The sequence below is a fragment of the Oryctolagus cuniculus genome, chromosome 11 (genome assembly GCF_964237555.1).
Source record: "Oryctolagus cuniculus chromosome 11, mOryCun1.1, whole genome shotgun sequence".
NCBI classification, from domain to species: Eukaryota; Metazoa; Chordata; class Mammalia; order Lagomorpha; family Leporidae; genus Oryctolagus; species Oryctolagus cuniculus.
Window position 1 is genome coordinate 84,610,183 of NC_091442.1, and position 24,609 is coordinate 84,634,791.

General features: G+C 39.8%; 1 protein-coding gene and 1 pseudogene across 13 annotated transcripts in view; one reads left to right on the top strand and one right to left on the bottom strand.

Moving 5' to 3' along the window:
• PPFIA2 (PTPRF interacting protein alpha 2) overlaps positions 1 to 24,609 on the bottom strand; it is a 540,970-nt gene that overhangs the window by 479,446 nt on the left and 36,915 nt on the right. The window lies entirely within an intron of this gene.
• On the top strand, positions 14,416 to 15,478 carry LOC100355045 (tubulin alpha-3 chain pseudogene; annotated as a pseudogene).

Sequence of the window (24,609 nt, forward strand, 5' to 3'; positions counted from 1 at the left end):
GAAGGAAACCAAAGATAGCCCAAGTGCCTGGACCCCTGCCAACCATGTGGAACGTGAGGATGGAGTCATGGTTCCTTGCTTCAGCCTGGCCCAGACCTAGTTCTTGCAGCCATCTTGGGAGTAAACCAGCATATGGAAGATACCCCTCTTGCTTTCTCTCCCCCTCTCCCTCCCTTCCTCTCTTTCTGTTGCTTTGCCTTTCAAATATATATATATATATACACATATATATATACATATACATATATATACACACACACACACATAAATCTTTTTTTTAAATGGACACATTAGAAAATAAAGACTTGCTCACTACACAGCTAGGAGTTGCAAAGTTGGGAAACAAAGATGGAGACTATATTAACTATCCAGGGTAAGAGGATATCCACTCTAGTTAGATTTCAAAAAATATTTAAGGGCTGGTGCTGTGGCAAAATGGGTTAAGATACCACCTGCGATGCCAACATTCCATATGGATGCCATTTGGAGTCCTAGCTGCTCCTCTTCCTATCCAGCTCTCTACTAATACGCCTGGGAAAGCAGTAGATGTCCAAAGTCCTTAGGCCTCTGCATTCACTAGGGAGGCCCAGATGAAGCTTTTGGCTTTGGCCTGGCCCTGTCCAGGCTGTTGCAGCCATTTGAGGCGTAAACAAATGGAGAGAATATCTCTCTCTATCTCTATAACTCTGACTTATAAATAAAGTAAATCTTAAAAAGGCTTAGTAACTCTTTTGTACAATTGTTTAAAATTGTAGAAACTGCACACATTTATGGTACCTTATCATATTTCAATATATATATATATTGCATAATGTCCAAATTAGAGTAAACATATTTATCTCCTCAAACATATAATTTTTATAAGGAAAACATTCAAAATGCTTCCTTACAATTTGAGAAATATATAGTGCATTACTACCATCTATAGTTTTCCTATGTACCATAGACTACCAGAACTCCTTAATCCTATCTAACTGTAAGTTGGTGCGTGTTAGTCAACCTTTCCCCATTCTCCTCTCCCTACTCTCTCAGCCTCTGATAATCAACAGCATATCTCAACTTCTATGAAATCAACTATTTTAATTTCCCTAGAGATCTCAAAGAAAATATCACAAATATTGTTTCTGTGGAAGACAAAAATGCTCTAACACTTTTCACATAATACTCAACAGCTTCCATAGTCTGAAGTTATGACATAATAACAAAACTAATAGAGACAGCATTTCTTTGCCTCAGCAACACCATATTGTATAGCTGTACAGCAATTCAATTTCCATCACTCCTAAAAAGTTCTGTAAGTCCCAACAAATTAGTAGTGTCATATAGTCTTGCCAAAGTTATTTCCTATGTCACCGCAGCAAAGTTCCTTGCTGTCTAATTTCACACCTGAGTTACCATTATCCATTCAATCATTCATCAACATTTAATGAATGTCTACTACATGTCTATGACTGTTTCAACCAGTAGGAAAATAGCATACAATAAAACAAAATACTTGCTCTTATAAAGCTTGTATTTTAAAGACAGTGAAGAGTAATAAATAACTGCTCTATTAATAATAAATGTTGCTGCTTAAATTTGTCAATGATTTCATTTTATATAGGAATTTCATTTTATATAGGATGAGGAAGTAGGTCAGTTTTGATAATAAGATGACATTTGAACCAGACTTAAGTGAAGTGAAGGAACAATCCATGCAGATCTCTGGGTGAAGACTATTTTAAGCAGAGTTCTGAAGAACATCCAAAAGATAAGTGAGAAAGGAGGAAAGAAGATCAAGAGGAGAGTAGGATATGGTTAGAGATAGATGGTGTCAGATGAAAAGAGAAAAGTCTATTTAAATATATATACATATATATGTATGTATTTATATATGATATATTATATGTAATATATATATTTCCATATAAATATATATAAGAATCTTTACAGTTCATAGAAAATATACAGTATATATAAGCTATGACTGGCCTTTAAAAACTGTTCCAAAATAAACTTCCTTAATTCCATTTCTGTAAGAATTTTCTAATGTACTCACTGTATATTTAAATACATATGCACACACATGTACATACTTACATGCTTATATGCATTCATATCTTTGAATTGAAGGTACAGCCAACAAGGTTAAATCCTGGCTTTGATATTTTGTGAGAGAAAGATAAATTAAATCAAGGATGACTTCAAATTTTTAGCCTAAGAGGCTAAGAGTAGTATCAATTACAAAAACATAGAAGGCAACTGGGTGAACTATTTGGGATGATGTCGATGAGACTTCAGTGTTTGTGTACAGATATGTGAAGTTTGAGAATCTCATTCAATGTCAAAATGGTGCTACTGAACAACCAGTTACAGATGCGAAGACTTCCTCAACGAAGCGTGAAAAATCTGAGAGTTGTCCCAGGAGGAGTTGTAGTTAATGCCCTGGGCTGGGTAACCTTGCCTCAGAGTAGATATAGTAGAAGACAAAGGCCCAGCCTTGATACCTGTTGACATTTTGAGGCTGGGAAGACAAGAACAAGATCTAGTTTCTGAACCAAGAATAAAATTAGAATGTAAAATCTGAAGGAATAAAGGGATTGAATATCCTTCAAACTATATTTTATGACAATATTATATTCTGAATCAATACTTTTCATTAAAAATACACAGTAGGGCCAGCGCCATGGTCACTAGGCTAATCCTCTGCCTGCGGTGCCAGCACACTGGGTTCTAGTCCTGGTCGGGGCACCGGATTCCGTCCCGGTTGCCCCTCTTCCAGGCCAGCAATTTGCTGTGGCCCGGGAGTGCAGTGCAGGATGGCCCAGGTGCTTGGGCCCTGCACTCGCAAGGTGGAGGAAGCACCTGGCTCCTGGCTTCGGATCAGGGCAGTGTGCTGGCCATAGCGGCCATTTGGGGGTGAACCAACGGCAAAGGAAGACCTTTCTCTCTGTCTCTCTCTCTCTCTCACTAACTCTGCCTCTCAAAAAAAAAAAAATACACGGTAGAATTAATATAAATATTGTATTTTCATTCCAACTAAGAAAAGACCATTTGACTTTTTTTTTTTTTTTTTGACAGGCAGAGTGGACAGTGAGAGAGAGAGAGAGAGAGAGAGAAAGAAAGGTCTTCCTTTGCTGTTGGTTCACCTTCCAATGGCCGGCGCACCGCACTGATCCGATGGCAGGAGCCAGGTGCTTCTCCTGGTCTCCCATGAGCTGCAGGGCCCAAGCACTTGGGCCATCCTCCACTGCACTCCCTGGCCACAGCAGAGAGATGGCCTGGAAGAGGGGCAACCGGGACAGAATCCGGCGCCCCGACCGGGACTAGAACCCGGTGTGCCGGCGCTGCAAGGTGGAGGATTAGCCTAGTGAGCCGTGGCGCTGGCCAAGACCATTTGACTTTAAAGATGAACCAAGAGAAACATAAAGTGATGGTCTTTAAGAAAAAAAAATTAAGAAAATAGGGCTATGAATTAGAATACATATATTATTGGTATGGAATTGGGCTAAGAACACATGTCAACACCAAAAATTTCCAAGAGGTAAACATGGAGGATTTGTTAACTATCTGCAATTGATACATGGATGTGAATGAAGTTGAAAGTTGAAACTGTTTCCATATTGCCTGATTCATTCTTCTTCACTTTAATAACATAGATAATGTCAAACTGTAAAAGACATTAATGTGTTCCTTAGCCCTAATTTCAAAAGGTGGCACAAAGAACCCTGGTACATATTTTTACATAATTTCCTAATACTCACAGAAGACAATAGAAATAACAAACACATTACATAAAGCTCTGGTCTTATGAACACTGTGTGAATTTTTTATATTTTCTGAGATAAATTCATCTTTGTTCATCCCTTTTTTCTCCTTTATTAATCTTACAAGAATTTAATTATGTGAATAGCAGAAGCTGCTGTAGTTAATGCCTGCATATTAACAGTTGAATCTAGCACATGTAAATTTTTCCTTATGCTTGATGTTTTGCATGGAAAATAATGCTTATTTTTTAAACAGGGGAATAACAAATAAGATTACACTTTTCTAAGATGATGTTCAAGTCCAGGTGAAGAAAAGCTATAGGCATATATGAATAGGATCAAGTTTTCTCAGCTCTTTTTCCCCATAACATTAAGATAAGAAGCCTAACATTAATGAGAGAAATTTAACACTTGTTTTGGTTTCCACAAAACTTGAATTCAACACCTTGAAGGCTAAAAAAAAATTGCTTTTCTTTTTTAATTTGTTTGCTTATTTGGGGTGTGGGTGGGGAAGAGAGAGAGAGCAAGAGTGAGAGAAAGAGCGAGAGCTCTGATTTGCTTGTTCATTTCCCAAATGCCCACAATTGCGACTGTGCATACTGGAAGCCAGGAGAAGGAAACACAAGCTAGGTCAACCATGTAGGTGGCAGAAACCCAACTAAATGAAGAATCACTGCTGTCTCTCTGGGTATACCTTAGCAGGAAACTGGTATCAGGATGGGAGCCAACAATCAAACCCAGACACTCTGTTGTGGAAAATGGGTAGGTTTATTGACTTTTTCACTGACAGTCCAACCACTAGGCTAAACATCAGCCTTGAAATATACTGCTTTGCATTTTTTTTTAACTTTTATTTAATGAATATAAATTTCCAAAGTACAGAATATTGATTACAATGGCTTCCCCCCTATAACGTCCCTCCCACCCGCAACCCTCCCCTTATCCACTCCCTCTCCCCTTCCATTCACATCAAGATTCATTTTCGATTCTCTTTATATACAGAAGATCAGTTGAGTATACATTAAGTAAAGATTTCAACAGTTTGCTCCCACACAGAAACAGAAAGTGAAAAATACTGTTTGAGTACTAGTTATAGCATTAAATCTCAATGTACAGCACACTAAGGACAAAGATCCTACATGAGGAGTAAGTGCACAGTGACTCCTGTTGTTGATTTTACAAATTGACACTCTTGTTTATGGCATCAGTAATCACCCTAGGCTCTTGTCATGAGCTGCCAAGGCTATGGAAGCCCCCTGAGTTCACCGACTCCGATCATATTTAGACAAGGCCATGGTCAAAGTGGAAGTTCTCTCCTCCCTTCATAGAAAGGTACCTCCTTCTTTGATGACCCGTTCTTTCCACTGCAATCTCACTCACGGAGATCTTTCATTTAGGTGCCCCCCCCCCCCCCAGAGTGTCTTGGCTTTCCATGCCTGAAATACTCTCATGGGCTTTTCAGCCGGATCTGCATGCCTTAAGGGCTGATTCTGAGGCCAGAGTGCTGTTTAGGACATCTGCCATTCTATGGGTCTGCTGTGTATCTCACTTCCCATGTTGGATCATTCTCTCCCTTTTTGATTCTATCAGCTAGTATTTGCAGGCACTATTCTTGTTTATGTGATCCCTTTGGTTCTTAGTCCTATCATTATGATCAATTGTGAACAGAAATTGATCACTTGGACTAGTGAGATGGCATTGGTACATGCCACCTTGATGGGACTGAATTCGAATCCCCTGGTATATTTCTAACTCTACCATTTGAGGTAAGTCAGCTTGAGCATGTCCCGAATTGCACATCTCTTCCCTCTCTTATTCCCACTCTTATATTTAACAGGGATCACTTTTCAGTGAAGTTTCAGCACTTAGGAAGAATTGTGTATTGATTACAGTATTCAACCAAAAGTATTAAGTAGAACAAAAAAAATAAATATACTGCTTTGCAAGATGGATATGAAAAAAAACTTGCTCAAGGAAATGTAAATTATATAAAATCAATGTATAATTTCTGATGAAGTTTATAACCTGGTGACATGCTCCTTTGATCTCATGTTACCTTGTCTTTGTTATTGTTCTATTTTTTATGTTGAGAAATGATTCAAATAAAAATTTAGAATATTATCAACAGAATTATAATTCCTCACATAAAAATGATCTTGATATATGAGAAAATTTTTAAATTCTGACTCATGGTCTAGTTCAAAACTTTAGGTATGTGGTGGGCATCTAGCATACCAGTGAACTGGTTTGGGACATCCACATGTCACAATGGAGTGCTGGGGTTCAAGACTGCCCCTGATTCTACATTCCTGCTAAAGGCTGCCCTGGGAGCAGCAAACAATGGCTCAAATACTTAAGCTCCTGACACCTGTGTGGGAGACCTGGAATGACTTCCAGGCTCCTGGCTTCAGACTGGTCCAGTCACAGCTACTCAGGGTATTTGAATAGTGAAACAGAGGATGGAAGATATCTCTGTGTGTGTGTGTGTGTGTGTGTGTCTATCTTTATCTGTCTCTCTGCCTTTTGGACAAATAAAATAAGACTAGGCATAACTATAGAAAACTTATTTAATATACTTCCTACAATAAATGATAGATTTATGAAGTAAATAAAGCAATAAATTCTAACATTGATACAGTTCTGAAAATATTGGTTTCAATATTAATTGTCAAGGCTTTAACTAATGATAAAGGTTAATTATTCATTTTTAAACCATTAAATCTAGAATAATTTTGTAAGTATTAAATGTAATCTAAACATTACAAGAATACAGTTAGTTATACAATGTGAAGAAAAGTTATGACATTGATTTTACTGATTTTATGCCCTGTAATATCTTATCCTCATTTGCACAAAGTGGACAAGCCAATTATTTAGTTGAACTGAAGTCTTTATAGCCAAAGAAGAACATAAAAGTAATCAGTCTATATAAAAAATAACCTCATGGTTTTTAGTTATTAGAACTTCAAAGACTATGAACTGAGAGAGTTCAGTCATAAAAGTACACAAAATTGCCAAGATATTCATCTTTAATGTCAAATATAATTTACTGTGATTGAGATTCTATGTCTCAGCTATCACATACACAAAGCTTTCTATTCTCCATACTCTCTGTGGAAAACACACCCAAAAAACTATCAAAGAAAATCAAGTTAGGGCCTGGTGTTGTGGCATAGCAGATAAAGCCACCACCTTCAAAGTCCTCATCCCATAATGGCACTGGTTCATGTCCTGGCTGTTCTACTTGCCAGCCAGCTCTCTGCTAATGGCCTAGGAAAAAACAGTACAAGATAGCTCAAGGACCTGGAAACCTTTCACCCACACAGGAGACCTGAATGAAACTCTAGTCTCCTGGCTTCAGCTTGCCCCAGTACTGGCTGTTGCAATCATCTAGGGAGTGAACTAGCAAATGGAAGATCAATCTCTTTGTCTCTCTCTCTTCCCTCCCTCTAACACTTTCAAATAAATAATAAGTCTTTTTTAAAAAAGCAATGCAAGTTAGAAGACATGCTGCAAAAGTAGAGCCAACTGAGATGAATAATTGTAGGATTTACTCCTGGTAAGTAATAAAGACAGAAGAAAATTGTCACAGAGGGGAAGTTTTTGGAGTGTTCTTATGTATACTATTAAAAAACTGTTTCTGTTAGCAAGTCTTGTGCTAGGCAAATTTCCAGGGAAGACAGTAATTGTTCTCAGAAAGAGCTGTGCATGCTTTGAATAATTAAGAAAGGTTATCAGCCAGACAAACAGAAGATGCTAAGTAGGAAAAGAATAAGGGCCTCACGAGGACAGAATAGTTTGTACTGAATGGAAGAGTTCAGCAAATGGTGACACGCAAAGCATGGTGTCATAGGCCTTGTTGAATTAAAAATGCTTCATGAGCAAAAGTGATGCTATTATAGCAGAAACACAAGGAAATAAGGTCTGTAATCAGCAAAAGTTTTCTGTAGTAGGCCAGAAAATAAGTATTATAGACACTGTGGGCTTTCCAGTCTGCTGCAAATACTCAACTTGCTTTTATAGCATAAAAGCACCACAAAAAATACATAAATGAGTGATTATGGCTGAGTTCCAAAACAAAGTAATGTATACTGAAATTTGCATTTCATACACTTTTCATGAGTCATGAAGAGTGTGTTTTTGATCTCTTTCAATCATTTAAACATGCAAAAATCTTTCTTATAAGTAATACAAAATAGAAACAAATTTGCCCACAGATCATAGTTTGCTAACTAGTGGCCTAAATGCTCATAGAACTGCAGAAAATTCAATAGTGATGTCTAATAATAGTATATTTATGTTAATAAGCCTCTTTTCAATTTAATTCTTAAATCCTTGAAAGCAAAATAAGTAAAGCTGGTCAATGCACTTATTGCTATTTTTTCTTTGTGCTTCTGTCTTTACCCAGAGGCAGGGAAGAGCTCAACTCAACTAGTGTGTTGCTCCACCTAAAATAAGCAGAGCCTTGTAGGCAAGAATATTACTCTCAGTTACTAAATTGAAAACACACAGGTTCCAGGCATCATCTTAGGTATGGTGATTATGGGAGATAATGAAGGTGGCAATTATCTAACCTCAGGAAGCATACATTCCACAATGGTATCCTGAGTCAAGATCCACAGAAGCAGAGACAAAGGTGTGGATTTTTTTTTTTTTTTTTTTTTTTTTGACAGGCAGAGTGGACAGTGAGAGAGAGAGACAGAGAGAAAGACCGGTGCACTGTGCTGATCCGATGGCAGGAGCCAGGTACATATCCTGGTCTCCCATGGGGTGCAGGGCCCAAGGACTTGGGCCATCCTCCACTGCACTCCCTGGCCACAGCAGAGAGCTGGCCTGGAAGAGGGGCAACCGGGACAGAATCTGGCGCCCCGACTGGGACTAGAACCCGGTGTGCCGGCACCGCAAGGCGGAGGATTAGCCTAGTGAGCTGCGGCGTCAGCTGCGGATTCTTGTCAAAGAGACTCCGTAGGAAAGTTCTCTCAGGAGGATGGAAATGCAGGGAAGTAGGATGAGACAGAAGAGTAAAAAACTAAGCCACACTATGATCATAGCTGTAAACTGGCTTCATGTTGATTCTGTGGAGATGAGAAATTATGAAAAAGAATAAGCTAAACCTTGAGGCACAAGGGCTGGATTTTCAGATTACTCTCTTGGGAGTTACTCAGCCTCACTGACTGGTGGCTTCTGTTTGGCTTGAGGATTCTCCCAAGACAGGAAGATGGGGGCATCTGTGAGTGGTCATTAAAGGGATCTGGGCATGGGACCGATATTGCAAGATAAGCACAAATCCTTACAAAAATGTGATATGTCAGGTAGTGACATGGCTATGCTGCTAGAGGAAGGCAGAGAATGACATAAGTAGAGGGATTCATTGTTCTTTTAAAACAGATAGCCAAAGAAGGCCTGTGTGTTAGTGTAAAAATTGAGGAGACTTAGGTAAACCAAAAATCCCAATCACACAATTATCTGATGTAGAAGAGGCTTTAAAGCAAGACAGAACTAGTCTTGGGATGATCTAGAAAGAGTAAGAAGGTGGAAGTGGCTGAAGTGTTAAGGTTGGGCAGAGAAGCACGAACAGGCTGGGGATTAAAGGGAGGTGACATATAGAGCCTTGTGGATGGGTCAATGTAGTGTTCAACTCTTACTCTAAGATACAAGAACAACATGTTTCCAAGCACTATGCTTTTGGGTCAGAAGGGCTCCCCAGAGCCATCTGGTTTAACTTCTAAATTTTAGAGAATTTGTACAATGGAAAATCTCATTGAAGCCAAAAGGCAAGGATAAAGCTCCAAAATGCATCGAAACTCTCTTCCCATTAAGTACATTTGAAGAAAATTCAGCTGCAAACCTTTGAATAGTTTCCACATGTTCTTTTATTTGTGTAGACCCTTAATATTAGTATTAATATTAATGTCTTCCCCTTAATGGAAAACTCAGCAGAGATTCCATGCTCCTAGCATGATGTTAGCTTAGTATTTATTCTAGCTGTAATTTCAGCACCTTGGGCAAGGAAAATATGATAACAGTTTTAAGCAAGTGAGCCACATTTTCTTCACCTGCAGTGGTCAGGTATCACCAAGATGACTATAACTCCATAAATTCTCAGTTCCTCTGAGTCCATTGCAAAGTATTTCAAGTGTAAGTTAAAGAATGGAGAACTGTCTATCTTTGAAGGATCGTCAGTAACTGGTTATCAAGCAATCTGAAGTGGCACTGTACATGAATGTTCAACAACAATAGTGGTATCCTATGACATATATTAATAGCAGAGAAATATGACATTTTATGTCATTTAGGAGGTCAGGTATGATTCTTGTGAAATAAAATTCCAAGCTAATGTTGAGGAAGAATAGTAAGTCTATGTATGCCCAAGTCTTCAATTGCAAGCGGAACTAAATATCTAATTGCGGCTCTCTTCTGGGCAGAAACACTTACTCTCAACAGGATTCTTTAATTAGGAACCAAAAATAGTTTTGAAAAAGACTCTCAAAGATTATAAGATTCTTTTTTGGAGAAAACTGTTTAAAATTAATGGCATTAAAGGCATCTAAATCTGCATGTCAAATGTGTCTAGGGGTTGAGTATCACTTATCCCAAGTGTTTGGGACCAAAACTGTTTCAAGTTTCAGATCCAGGGGAGCTAGCAATGTGGCATAATGGATTAGGCAATTACTGTGACATCAGCATCCCATATGGGTGCCAGTTCATGTCCCAGCTATTCCACTTCTGTTCCAGCTCTTGCTAATGACCTGGGAAAGCAATGGAAGATGGCCCAAGAACTTGGGCCCCTGCCACCCACATGAGAGACCTGGATGAAGGTCCTGGCTCCTGTTTTCATCCTGGCTCAGCCCCGGTCATTGGGGCCATTTGGGGAGTGAACCAGTGGATGGATGATATTTATGGATTATCTTGTGGGGAGCAACTCGGACTAGATTAAGTTACTGGAATTAAGACTTATTCTATGCATCTGCTCTCCCACAATATGGCGCTGAGAAGGGAGTAAACAGCTTCTACACAGCTGCCTCTCGCCAATTTGATTGACTGAGCTGCAGGAGCTGATCTTGCTCCTGATTGGAGGAGAGCAGCGTACTCGGCGTGTGGGTAGCAGAGTTGGGATTGGTAGAAGAGGACTATAAAGGAGGAGAGAGACAACATGCACCAGGAACACCTGAGGAACATCTGAGCAGCCCCCGAGAGAGCCAGCCAGCGGTGTGCCGCTCCCCCGCGGAAGTGGGGAAAGTGGCAGGGGGAACCGCCCTTCCACGGAGGTGGAAGGGTCGGTAGCCAACCCGGGAAGAACCAGCAGCAAACCCAGGGAGGGCCGAGCAGACAAAAGAACAACGCAGGGTCCTGTGTTGTTCCTCCGTGAAGAGGGGGAGCGACATTATCTCTCTCTCTCTCTGTATGTGTGTGTGTGTGTGTGTGTGTTTGTAGCACTACCTTTCAAATAAATAAATCTCCAAATATTTTTATTCAGATATTTTTCATATTTTGGAGTATCTGTGTATCTATAATGAGGTATCTTGGGTATGGAATCATCTTTTCTAAATAGAAAATTAATTTGTTTCATATACATCTTATATGATATACATCTTATATACACAGCCCAAAGCTAATTTTATACAAAATTTTAAATAATTTTGTGATGGCAACAAAGTTTAATGCTGTGGAATTTTCCACCTGCAACATCAAGTAGACACTCAATAAGTTTTTTAGAGGATTCCAGAGTTTAGATTTTTCTATTAGTAATGCTTAATCTATACTAACTTTTTATTCTTTTACAGCCAGGAGTTGCACATATAAGAGGACATAGAATGGATAAAATATAAAACTTCAGCAGTATGTTATCTGTTTCTCTGTATAGCACATTTTCCCCTTCCTATTAATAAGCTCAATTGCATTGTGGCACTATCCCCCTCCGTCACATAGGCTAGGACCAACAGTCAACGTACTGTCAATTGTTAACACTTTACATTCTGGCCAACACAGGGGCTGTGACTCAAACTAGGCTGCTTCAAATCTCAGACCTGAGGGTGTAAATTTTGAAGAGTGCCTTTAAGGTTGAAAAGATCTGAAGGTGACTCATCTTATGAGGGAATATTTATGTAAATGCCTATTAGGAAACTAAAAACACACATAAATTTTGAAATTTCTTACACCAAAATAGACTTACCATTTATTTCCTCTTTTCCATGACCTTTTTGAAGTATCTTCATATGTGCAAATCTCTCATGACTGTTCCTTTGTTCCTGTTCACATCCCTGAATTTGCCCTTGGTCCTCGTTATATTTTGACACCTAACTGTTGAGTTTCCTTTTCGGGACTCTAAATACCTTCGCATACTTCTAATATATTCTTCTTTTATTTTAGCTGGCCAGAATAAACTTTTGTTACTTACAACCTGAACAATATCCCTGAACAATAAGAGCTGATCAAAATTATAAAATAGTGTATGTTCAAATGATAGTGAAATGTTAATAATACTAAATGAATTTCAATGGGAACATAAAATGTTCCATAAATCTTCAGGTGGAAAGTGCAACAGATAAGCAGGTAATTATGAATTGGATACACTTCAAAAAATTGGGAGTTTTTATTGCCTAATAGTTTTTACTGCCTGCGTGCAGCTGTCAAAATGACATTAACAATACTCTATGGGCCAGAAGGAAGTGTTGAACCACTAGTGAAATGGAGAAAAAAGTGCCCACATTTGTAGATTTCTTCATATTGATAGCTGAAGTTTTAAAAAATGTCCCTGATCAACTTTGTAAAAAAAATAGTTCTATTTCCTAGGATTGTATTATTCTACTTCCACGTGTTTTAAATTCTATTGCATTCCTCTATACATATATAATTCCCAATGGGCAGGTTTGTGGTTACTATGTTCTCTGTGTCAAGTGGAGGGATACTTCAGAATTTGTGTTGCATTGACACTGACTGACTTCATTCCCCAAGCATGCACACATACAGAGCCAGGCACACAGAAATACCTCCAGGGACAACGTAATCTCTAAGGCTGCTCCCTGCCTCCAGTGCTTAGGTAACTGCTACCGGGGCATGATATCAACAGAACTGAAGGTTCCACAAAGCATATTCCCCTCCTCATAACTGTTTCACCTCTCAAAAGTTCCAATCTGGAAGGGCCTATAATTTTAATGTTATAAAATATTATTTTATTACAAGTCTTTTCTAAATGCAATTCTACTCCTTTCTTCATAATCCCGTTAGATAGCACCGATACCACACCATCCTCACATTTTTAAGTCACATATGCTTCAGATCCTTAAGGAAAACACACTGAGCCATTAAAACTGCACTACCCTTCCATGGCAACCTATTTAAGTTCCATGTGACAAAATTTTGTGTATTTAAATCTTGCTTTTAAACAATTACAGAGATTTTAGCACAGTTTTTGAATAAACATCCTACAAAGGCTTTGACAAGCCTATAAAGAAATGAACACAATAAACGGTGAACTACAAAGTTAAAAATCAATACCAGAAGCAAAGCACATTTTCATCACAGGTGCTTACTCTGTCTCTGATGTTGTTCTCACACTGCTACAAGAGTCACGCCAAATGGCATTATGCCCAAAACAAAGATGGTGACATGATGACATTTAGCTTTCATGATCTCAAATCACATGCCCACAAAAAATCGGGACAGGCCCACTGGTCCATGTCTGAGGGCCAATTGCTTCTCAGCTCAAATACATTGTTGGTATGAAGACATGCAAACCTTAGTCATCATGAAGTGGCAGAAGTCAGGGAGACAGAGTAAGTTCATGAGCTGGAGGCCACCCCTACCCCAACCCCATCCAATCCTTCATCAAGCAGATGACCCCTCCCCAAGAAGCACCTCCCTTACCTGGCACCTGGGGGCCTTCACTTCTATTGTTCAAAAGGAAAAACATGTCAGTTTTTCAGGTACAACTTCTTCTAAAACATTTATCTCTAAAATATTATTTTTCTTACTAAACTTCGTATAGATGATGCAACGTATTGATGGATCAAGGACAAAAAGCAACCTAATACATTATTTCCCAGCCAGCTCAATCCTAACTCCTGCATTCTTACAACACCTCCCCGGCTATCTCCCTCAAAGACAGTCTGTCTACCTGAGGATAGACCCCCAGCCCTCACTTGGTTGAGACACTTCCTCCTGCATTCCTGTCCAACCAACCAGCCCAGAAAGAAAGGTCCAGCAAGTTTGAAAAGTTCACACCCCTGAAAACTTGCACAAACCAGCTCAGCCCTGCCTTAGGCCCTCCCCCTGATGACAATCAGCTGCCTTATGCTTATTCCAACCTATCCTGTAACAGAGTTCTTGCTCTGTGCCACATGTTCATCCTGTGTACACGCTGGTACTCTCAAATTTATCCCCTTGAATAAACTTATCCTGACTGTGAGTTTACTAACCATTGGGTGCTGGTTGTCAACTACATGGGAGGTTCCAGGAATGATGGACATAGCTCAAGACAGATCCTTGGTGGATTGATCTTGGCCTTATGGAAGGATTAAGTCCTGTATTCAAGAAGCTTCTGCCTATGACTTCAGCTGAGTGGTGTTAGCTTTTTTTTTTTTTTCACTTCAATAAAACTTGTACTGTTGTGGGTCTCAAAAAAAAAAAAAAAAAAAAAAAAAAAAAACGAGGCAGCTCGGGGCGGTTGGGCGCGCGTGCGCCGTGGTGGCTCCGGCGGCAGTTGAAGCCCAGGAGCGGCGTCCGGCGGCAGCGGCGAGGTTCACCATGCGCGAGTGTATCTCTATCCACGTGGGGCAGGCGGGCGTCCAGATCGGCAACGCCTGCTGGGAGTTGTACTGCCTTGAACATGGCATTCAGCCCGACGGTCAGATGCCAAGTGACAAAACCATCGGTGGCGGTGATGACTCGTTCAACACGTTCTTCAGTGAGACGGGGGCGGGCAAGCACGTGCCCAGAGCCGTGTTTGTGGACCTGGAGCCCACGGTGGTCGACGAGGTGCGCACGGGCACGTACAGGCAGCTGTTCCACCCGGAGCAGCTGATCACCGGGAAGGAAGACGCGGCCAACAATTACGCCAGGGGCCACTACACCATCGGCAAGGAGATCGTGGACCTGGTGCTGGACCGCATCCGCAAACTGGCGGACCTGTGCACGGGGCTGCAGGGCTTCCTCATCTTCCACAGCTTTGGGGGTGGCACCGGCTCCGGGTTCGCGTCTCTGCTCATGGAGCGGCTGTCGGTGGACTATGGCAAGAAGTCCAAGCTGGAGTTTGCCATCTACCCAGCGCCGCAGGTTTCCACGGCCGTGGTGGAGCCGTACAACTCCATCCTGACCACCCACACGACCCTGGAACATTCCGACTGTGCCTTCATGGTGGACAACGAAGCCATCTATGACATCTGTCGGCGCAACCTGGACATCGAGCGTCCCACGTACACCAACCTCAACCGCCTAATTGGGCAGATCGTGTCGTCCATCACGGCCTCCCTGCGATTCGACGGGGCCCTGAACGTGGACTTGACGGAGTTCCAGACCAACCTGGTGCCGTACCCCCGCATCCACTTCCCGCTGGCCACCTACGCCCCGGTCATCTCGGCGGAGAAGGCCTACCACGAGCAGCTGTCCGTGGCCGAGATCACCAACGCCTGCTTCGAGCCGGCCAATCAGATGGTGAAGTGCGACCCTCGCCACGGCAAGTACATGGCCTGCTGCATGCTGTACAGGGGCGACGTGGTCCCGAAGGACGTCAACGCGGCCATCGCCACCATCAAGACCAAGCGCACCATCCAGTTTGTGGACTGGTGCCCGACCGGCTTTAAGGTGGGCATCAACTACCAGCCCCCCACCGTGGTGCCCGGGGGCGACCTGGCCAAGGTGCAGCGGGCCGTGTGCATGCTGAGCAACACCACAGCCATCGCCGAGGCCTGGGCCCGCCTGGACCACAAGTTCGACCTCATGTACGCCAAGCGGGCCTTCGTGCACTGGTACGTGGGCGAAGACTGTGAGTTCCTATCTTGTCTCCTCTTGGGCCTGTTCCTCTTTCCTAACAGGGATAACCACACAGAAGTCTGCACCATGGCTCATTCTTCACTCTCTTCCCCAATTCTTCTTTCTACCCAGTAAAGGCTAATTTTTACAAAACATCACATAGTTTTGAACATGGCTATTATATTAGAAGACAGTACGTGACAATCTTAATACTAATGTAATGTCATATATATACCAACTTGTCCTTGATACAGGTTTTTCTTTAAACAAGACTTATTCTCCATCCAGTCACAATTTATGAGAATTCTTTTAATGTGCATATCACTCACATCTTACTACCAAATATATATTGGCCAAATTCAATATTAACTTTTCTAATATATTATTTAATTAAAGGTAGTTATGCTTCTGTAGTTTTCTTCTAAAAATTTTTTAAAAAGGATTCATTGTTAACCAGACTTTGTCTAACATCATAGCACCCCAAGAGAGATAGGAGACCTATCTCACTCCTATATTAAGCTTCAGTTTACACAGAAAAAATCCTGAGAGGAATAGCTCCTATATTTCCTTTCTTGTGTCTTTCTGAATACAACTCAAGCAGTCAGGCAATTAGATAAATTACATTTCATACAAAGGAAGTTTTAAATATATATATTGTCATATTTCAGGTTTTAATATTTGTTTTCTAGATCACTTCATTGCAGCTCTCCTAAAGAAAATACCAGTCCTGAAAATACGGCCAAATGATGCAATGTACAGCTTTGCCATGGTACAGTTTATTTTCAAAATTTCTCTTCTGAAGGTTCCCGAAGGTGTCTAGTGCAAATCATAGAAGATATTAACTACCTGTTCAGCTTGCCAGGTTTCCAAAATACATGATTTAACATCAACTGGCCACATATAACACCCAAGAACACCTAACTTGAAAGTACAACCTTCTATCATCCCTGCCTAACTTCAAGTAAATGCTTAGTTGAGCACACGTGCATAGATGTTAAGCATGCAGGAAAAAAGGTTCCAAAACCTGGTGGTATGAATAGGCTGTACCTTTACTATGCAGCTTCACAATTCAGTGTACTACAAATTCTATTCAACCCCTTTAAAACCTGGAATTAACATCTCAATGTGGTAATGGTTTACTGTTCTTTTTCTTCCTGTATTTAAATATCAAACATCAAGAGAAAACATGAGGTCAATCTTTAGAAAATACGCAACCAAGCCTGAAGGAGCTATCTCACAGGGTGTGATAAGGAATGAAATGGTTCATGAGACATACAATCGAATCAAACATAGTTAAACTGATGGCAATAGAAAAATAAACATAAATAAAAGCACTAAAATAGCTAGTACATAGAATAAATAAAACATTAATAAACAAAATAATGATAATAAATGCTAATAAATAGAAAGTTAATAAAATTCCTAAAGTTTCATAAAAACAATGACCAAATGTATCATTCCATAGAAAATTTTCTGTATTAAAGTGCATAGCAGAATAAATGAAATATAATCTTATCTGCTGTGATAGTAACCTACTCTACATTCATATTTGTATTGTAACATATTCCCTGATGTCTGAGAGAATAATTACTTTTCTTTCATAAAAAATTGCATCATCACATTATAATCACAATTTTCTTTTTTTTAAAATATTTATTTTATTTTTTGAAAGACTGAGTTACAGAGACAGGTAGAGCCAGAGAGAGAGAGAGAGAGCGCTCTTCTATTCCCCTGGTTAACTCCTCGAATGACCGCATGGGCCAGCGCTAAGCAGCTGGGACTTGAATCGGCATCCATATGGGATGCTGGTGCTGCAGGCTGGGGTTTTAACCTGCTGTGCCACAGTGCCAGCCTCAATCACAATTTTCTATACATACAGAAAAGTTTACTGTTGAGTTCATTAAATTCTTGCAAACACACCTGTCATAAAGCAAATTATGAAGTATAAAGATACTGTAGAATTTCTATCTATAGATCAACTTCACTGAGAAAACTGCAGATTACAATGGTATAATTCATCATAATTAAATTGTTTCATATCTAAAAGCATAAATTAAAGGGTAAAATTGAGACATTCATTTTTCCTTCAAGATTGTAAATGGTGTTTTCTATTAACTTTAGCTAAATTATCAACAAAAATATCTAAGATTAAAGCCCATGGGGGTTTTTAGTAAAATGGCCCAGTCTTATCTGTGGCTCCATCTAAGCCACAGGCGCCATCTTGGGCCCTGGCCCCCGCTGCCATTGCTGGACGCTAGGTGACCAGATGGCCCAACCACAGGTGTCAACTCACCCCCACTCTAGTGGGATTTGCTGCTCCTACTTCCCTGCCTGCCCCCCATCCCCAGCAAAGGTTTAACAGGACCTATTCCTGAACACATGTCTCTCTCTTGATCTCTCTCTCTCTTACCCTCTCTTTCTCTCTCACCTTCTCCCTCACCCAACAATAAACTAACCCTAACTCCTCTAACTCCGGTGTTTGGTGTGTTTTGATGTGGCTTTACAGGGGTGGTGCTGGCATTGCAACATAGCAGATAATGCTGATGCCTGTGACACCAGCTTCCCAACTGGGCACCAGTTCATGTACCTTTGGCTTCACTTCTGACTCAGCTCCCTGCTAATGTGCCTGGGTACTGTGGAGGAACACACAATAGCTTAGACCCCTGCATTCATGTGGGAGACCTAGAAGAAACTCCTAGCTCCTAGTTTTGGCCCGTCCCAACTCTGGCCATTGGGGCCATTTGGGGAATGAAACAGTGAATGGAAGATATTTCACTCTCTGTCTCTCTCTGTATCTCTGCCTTTGAAATAAATAAGTAAAACTTTTTTAAAAAATAGTACATCTGGAGATATTACAAACTATTATTAATTTGCCCATAATGAAGCTAACTACAAATATAAGAAAAATGAAATGGAAAATACCAGTGTTTCTTATGAAAAAGTTCCACTTTCTACATGGTTATAACTGTTTCTGTCTAAATTTGAATAATATTAAAAGTAGCATTTGGGGCCAACGCTGTGGCTTAGCAGGAGCAGGTAAAAGCTACCACCTGCAGTGCTGGCATCCCATATGGACAGCAGTTCAAGTTCTGGCTGCTCCACTTTCTTTCCAGCTCTCTACTGTGCCTTGGGCCCCTGCACCCACGTGGAAGACCCAGAAGAAGCTCCCAGCTCCTGGCTTTGGATGGGCCCAGCTCTGGCCGTTTTGGCCATTTGGTGAGGGAACCAGCCGATAGAAGACCTCTCTCTTTTTCTCTCTCTCTCTGCCTCTGTAACTCTGCCTTTCAAATGAATAAATATATCTTTTAAAAAAATAGTAGCATTAAAAGATCTGCATGGTGTCTTCTTTTAAAAGGGATTAGTTAACAGCAGTTGCTAATTGTTCTATTTATAAGTTTTAAAGTGATACTATGTTATGCCTGGGTGATTATTTGAAAATTCTATAACTACAAGTAAAGATACAAGGTTATGAAACTGCCTGCACAGTTAATTCAGCTTCTTTTTAGATTGTGTCAGAACAAGTGAACAAAAATGAAATGAGTTTAGAAAAGCCTAGTAATTTAAGACAATCTACATGGTCTATACATTGAATTCCAAGCCTGAAAATACTATAATCAGTCAAAAGTTTCTTCACATTCCCTTAGAATATTCAAACATTTACCATGTTAACACATACACCAAAAAAAGTGAAAATGGGAACTAGTAAAGACCACATTTTCTGATCACAATCCATTAACAATGAAAATATTAATAAAGTTTAAAGAAACAAAACTATCGGCCGGCGCCGCGGCTCACTAGGCTAATCCTCCGCCTAGCGGCGCCGGCACACCGGGTTCTAGTCCCGGTCGGGGTGCCGGATTCTGTCCCGGTTGCCCCTCTTCCAGGCCAGCTCTCTGCTGTGGCCAGGGAATGCAGTGGAGGATGGCCCAGGTGCTTGGGCCCTGCACCCCATGGGAGACCAGGAAAAGCACCTGGCTCCTGGCTCCTGCCATCGGACCAGTGCGGTGCGCCTGCCGCAGCGCGCTGGCCGCGGCGGCCATTGGAGGGTGAACCAACGGCAAAGGAAGACTTTTCTCTCTGTCTCTCTCTCTCACTGTCCACTCTGCCTGTCAAAAAAAAAAAAAAAAAGAAAGAAAGAAAACTATCTTCATGACCTGAAAATGTGAAATATTTAATTAAATAATTGTTTATTTTTAACACTACAGAATATTTAAAATGTTGTACATCAGGACCTATGGAAAGAAACCAAATAATTCTCAAAAAAAAATCTTGAACTTAATTGCATAACACCTGGAGAAGAAAAATTTAAAATAAATGCATTAAATGTACCACTCCTGAAGTTAGGAAAATAACATAAAGCTACAGAAAGTAGAAAAATTTATTTTAAGATGATATAAATTGATGAATAAGATAACACCAATATTTTAGGCCTAATAAGCCAAATAAAATTAAGTTGGGGAAAAAAAGCAAAAGCAGATAACCTTTTGATTATCCTAATCACGTAAAGAAAGAAGAGGAAGCACAGGAACACAGACTGAAAAAGAAAATGATAGCAGTGGATAACAGACACTACAACAAACCCTAGGAGGATCCGTGAAGCAGGCACTGGGGACAGTGGATAAGACTGAGTCTCTATAATTTTTGATTCTAGCTTTCTGCTAATGCGCACCCTGAGAGGCAGACGATAGAGCTCAAGGACTTGGTCTGTGCCATCCACATTGGAGATCTGAATTGAGCTCCAGGCTCTTAGCTTCAGTCGGACCTGGCTCCAGCTGTCAAGAGCATTTGTGGAATGAACCAGCAGATGGAAGATTCTCTCTCTCTCTCTCTCTCTCTCTCTCTCTCTCTCTCTCTCTCTTTGTCTCTCTATCTCCCTCTCCTCTGTTTCACTCTCAATCTCACTGTCTCTCAAGCAAATATTTTTTAAAAAAGGGGTCATATAATTCTTTCCAATGATGATACTCTATACCTAGTCATTTTTATTTCACTTTTACGAAGAATTTAATTATTTATTTGAAAGTCAGAATTACAGAGACAGAGGGAGATACACACAGAGAAATGTTCCATCTGCTGGTTCACTCCCCAAATGGCTACAATGGCCAGAGCTGGCCAATCAGAAGCCAGCAGCCAGCTCAATATGTATGTGTGTGTGTGTGTGTGGGTGTGGGTGTGTGTGTGTATATATATAAAATCCTGTTATTTTATCTAGAAGAAAGCAAATATTTTTTCTTGACTCCTTACCTACAACCCTCCACCTTTTTATCTCTTTATATTTTTAGGAAATACCCTTGAACATCTCCTTATACTTGAAATCTCTATTTCTACTCAGTTAATTTTCTCTTGAACTCAATGAAATGGGCTTTTCTCTTAAACTCATTGAAATTTAGCTTTTGCCCACCCTGCTTCACTGAAAATACGCATGAAAGTTATAATACAATAAACACTACACGAATGCTGGAAATACTCAAAGTTGAATTCAATATAGACTTTGTTTCTAAGAAGTTTCTATTTTAAGAGTTATCACATTGCAAGATTACAGGATTACAAACAATTCAGATTTAAAAAATAGACATCACTATCAAAATTAAAATAGCAACCCACAGACGGCCCACAGATTGCTAGTCATGCAATAAGGATTATATAGCTTGACTCTTATTGTTTGAATTGTAGTGCCTGCTTGTGGCAGCAATGAACTTCCCACACCATTGCCTTTAAACTTAACTTCGGCCAATGCAATCCAAGTAGAAGTGCTGCTGTGATCCAAGAAATCATTGGGCACCAATGGACGATTTGCTGATTGCTCTTTTTTCTTCCCCACTGTGTGAAAAAACTCATTTCTCAAATAGGACTGGCATTTTTAGCTGAATCTCAGAATGAAAAAGGCATGTGGAGCAGAGGCACAGCCAAGGTAGCCAATATGGTGCATAAACTAAATACAAAATTGGTTGCTCTACAGCACTGAGATTTGGCATTTGTTGTTATGGCAGCATAATCTAGCAAAAAATAATTGGTCCAGCCCTTTTGAATGGAATCTACAAAGCATAAAATCAAAGAATTCTAAGTTTCTTTCATTTATTTCAAAATATGTCATATCAAATCAAAGTAATGTTATTTTTCTTTGTCTCAACCTTGATAATACAAATAAAGATACATGGATACCCTCATAACTGAAGCTACTTGGAGCCAGAAACAAAATTTTTTCTATTATATTAATTTTCTACTAGTTAATTTAGCTCTTCTATGTTCAACCAGTTAGCTATTTTGAACCTAAATTTTACAAAGAATTTTTCACTGACCACCAAAAGAAGAAATCTTAGAATAAAAGAAAAATAATGTCACCTCATGGCAACTTAATTCTATATATATATATATATATATATATATATATATATATATATCAGAGGTTTTTCCCTTTGTTCCTATGTTCTTTGGCAATCTCTACATTTGTTACTCAAAGAATAGTCCATCAGAGGCATCTGGGAACTTGTTAAAGAGAGACTTTCCCAGGACACACCCTTGATCCACTGAATAAGAATCTGTATTTTAACATTTCCAAATGATTCATAGGCACATTGAAGTTTTACAGGCTGTGATTTATAAAAGAAAATGTTCAGGTGATTTTGATGTGAGAGGTTTTCAGAGTACACTTGAGAAAAATCAATTCAGGTCTGGTTGATTGTTTCTGAACCTCCAGCTCTGTCACACTTAGCACTAGTCATGTGGTCCTGTGAAACTTACTTTTCAAACCTCAGCTTCTCTATGACAGGGATGCAACCAATTTGGCAGGATTATGGAGTTGTATGTAATAACATTCAAAATAGCTCACATTAAGCAGAATAGAGTTTGAAAAAACATCAAGTCTGAAACATGTTAGGAACTCAATAACCAACCACCATTGATATGATGAATGTATATATGAATATTCCAAGGAGAAATAAAAAGGATCATCAGGTTATAGGACAAAATGCTAAAGACACAACTCTCTGCTGGTTTGGGTTACTGCCTTCACCTTTTAATGTTTGATGCTTATTTTTTCTATTTCGGGATTCCTTCTCCCCTGCCATTACCCCACTATCCAAGAGCAAAGAGGCTTCAAGTGGATCAAGTATCTTCTGTTACATTGCTGTTTAAAATAATAATGGCTTTCAGTCATTATAAATACAAGAAATTTCAATGGCACAAAAGAAAATATAAGTAAAAGGCAAATATATTTTCCCCAAGGATCATTATGCTCAGTCTCATTCCCCACTTTTAGTCATCTGTCCTTCCTGTTTTTCTGTTATTTAAAAGTATAGTCAAACAACTCAAGAATAAAAATCAAGAAAACTGTACTTCCTCCTACCTGTCTTCAAACAATCCTGATTTTTAATGAAAGCTATATTTTGCTCTATAGTTACACATAAAGATATCCCTTGTATTTCCTATAGATTAACTTTAAAATTTCAAAAGTGCATTTAAAGTGATTTTTCATGATTGTTTCACAGAACTAAGAAAAATGACTGAACAAATGTCAGAAAATTCCCTTATTGTTTAACTTGTTTTTTCAGTGGAACAGTCAGGTTTTATAATAACCCAAAGGAATCTTAACATGACTACCTGGAGGAGAGTAATATTTTTCAAAAAAAAATATCCTGACCTATTTAACAAAATTCAGCTGTGCGACTGATGGAAAGGAGAAATGGTAGTCAGACGGATGGATGATGGATGTAAATGAGGAAAGGAAAAATAGCACTTTTTGGAAATACTCAATTATATCCATTACTACCCAACTCTAAAAATAACAAAATCACATAGTACACACAAAAAAGAACATACAAATATAGACTTCATATATATAAAGATCAAAAGGCATCTTCATTACAAACTGTCAAATTATTTTAGAAATGAATAAACTGACCTTCAACCAAAATCTCTATGGACAATGTTATTTAAATATGAATTAAAATAAAATCGTTGGATATAGAAAGAAAATATGGCCTTTTTCAGATGCAGTTATTTAGTGCATAGTCCACACAGTGTTATATTTGTATTTTTAGAGTGATTCTATTTGCAATTCCATCACTGAACAGTAATAAATGGATCCATTTAACATAATTAGCACTTACAGATGCATATCTGTGGTCACACTAGAAAAATCTCATAAATCATAAAACATTCAAGAACATCTGGATTTAGTTTTAAAATGAAAGCTACAGATATTTCCAAATGCATCAAGCCATCCTTAATGAGAAGCTATCAAGTCCTAGTGATGTAGTTGATATACCATAAGCAATTACCCTGCTATATCCTACATTATACTTTACAGTGAAATACTCACTTGGATATTGTGAATAGCTTCAGACATGCAGCACAGTTTATTACTGGAGCCTTTTTAAAAAATGGACTCAGGCAAGTGTTTGGCGTAGCAGTTAAGACACGGTTTGTGCCGGCACCGCGGCTCACTAGGCTAATCCTCCACCTTGCGGCGCCGGCACACCGGGTTCTAGTCCCAGTCGGGGCACCGGATTCTGTCCCAGTTGCCCCTCTTCCAGGCCAGCTCTCTACTGTGGCCAGGGAGTGCAGTACAGGATGGCCCAAGTCCTTGGGCCCTGCACCCCATGGGAGACCAGGATAAGTACCTGGCTCCTGCCATCAGATCAGCGCGGTGCGCCGGCTGCAGCACGCCAGCTGCAGTGGCCACTGGAGGGTGAACCAACGGCAAAGGAAGACCTTTCTCTCTGTCTCTCTCTCTCTCACTGTCCACTCTGTCTGTCAAAAAAAAAAAAAAAAAAAGAGAGAGAGAGAGAGAAAGACACGGTTTGTGACACCCATGTCCAATTCCAGAGTGCCTGGATTCAAGTCCTAGCTCTGCTCCTAATTCCAGCTACCTGTTAATACACACCCTGGGAGGCAG